Source organism: Mandrillus leucophaeus, unplaced genomic scaffold (assembly GCF_000951045.1).
Source record: "Mandrillus leucophaeus isolate KB7577 unplaced genomic scaffold, Mleu.le_1.0 Scaffold189, whole genome shotgun sequence".
Classification (NCBI taxonomy): domain Eukaryota; kingdom Metazoa; phylum Chordata; class Mammalia; order Primates; family Cercopithecidae; genus Mandrillus; species Mandrillus leucophaeus.
In genome coordinates this window covers 2,810,845-2,811,985 of record NW_012101909.1, presented here as the reverse complement: position 1 = coordinate 2,811,985, position 1,141 = coordinate 2,810,845, and positions in this window count along the sequence as shown.

Below are 1,141 nucleotides of genomic sequence, written 5' to 3'. Positions count from 1 at the left end.
AGAAATCGCTCCTCCTCAAGTTTTTAGAATAGTTTCAACAAGATTGGTACCAGCTCTTTTTGTACATTTGGTAAAATACAGCTGTGACTCAGTCTTGTCATGAACTTATTTTTGTTAAAAAATTTTTATTACTGATTCAATTTCATTACTCATTATTGTTTGTTCAGGATTTCTATTTCTTCCTGGTTCAATCTTGGGAAGTTGTATGTTCTAGGAATTTATCCACTTCTTCTGGGGTTTCTAGTTTGTTCATACAGAAATGTTCACAGTAATCTCAAACAATCTTTGGTATTTCAGCAATATCAGTGTAATGTCACTTTTTTCTTTCCTGATTATGCCTGTTTGAATCTTCTTTTTTTTCTTGTTGAAACTAGCTAGCAGCTTCTCAATCTTGTTTATCCTTTCAAAAACAAAATTTGGGGCTTTTGATCCTTTGTATACATTTTTTGGTCAATCTCATTTAGTTCTTCTTTAATCTTTGCTATTTCCTCTATTCTACCAGATTTAGGTTTGAAAATTTCTTGTATTTCTAGTTTCTTTTGATGTGATTTTAGGTCATTAATTCAATTTCTTTTTATCTTTTTGATGTAGGCATTTAACACTATGAACTTTCCTCAGTACTACTTTTTCTGTATCACAGAGTTTTTGGTATATTATGTCTCTATTTTCATTCATTTCAAACATTTTCTTGTTTATGCCTTAAAAATTTTGCTTTTTACACAAAAGTCATTCAGGAGTAAGTTATTTACTTTCCATGTACTTCTGTAGTTTTGAGACCTCCTCTGGGTATTGCCTTCTAATTTTATTCCACTGTGGTCCAAGAAAATTCTTGATATGATTTTTATTTCTTTTATTTAGTTTATTGAGACTTGTTTTATAGTCAAGCATGTAGTCAATAGTGGAGAATTTTCCACGTGCAGACGAGAAAAATTGATATTCTGTAGTTGTTAGGTAGAATGTTCTATAAATGTCTAGTAAGTCCATTTGGTCTAGAATCTATTTTATGTTTAGAGTGTCTTTGTTAACTATCTGAACTTAATGACCTGTTTAGGGTTGACAGTGGGGCATGGAAATCCCCCACTATTATTGTATTATTCTTAATCCCTTTTCTTATGTCTAGCAGTATTTGTTTTATGAATCT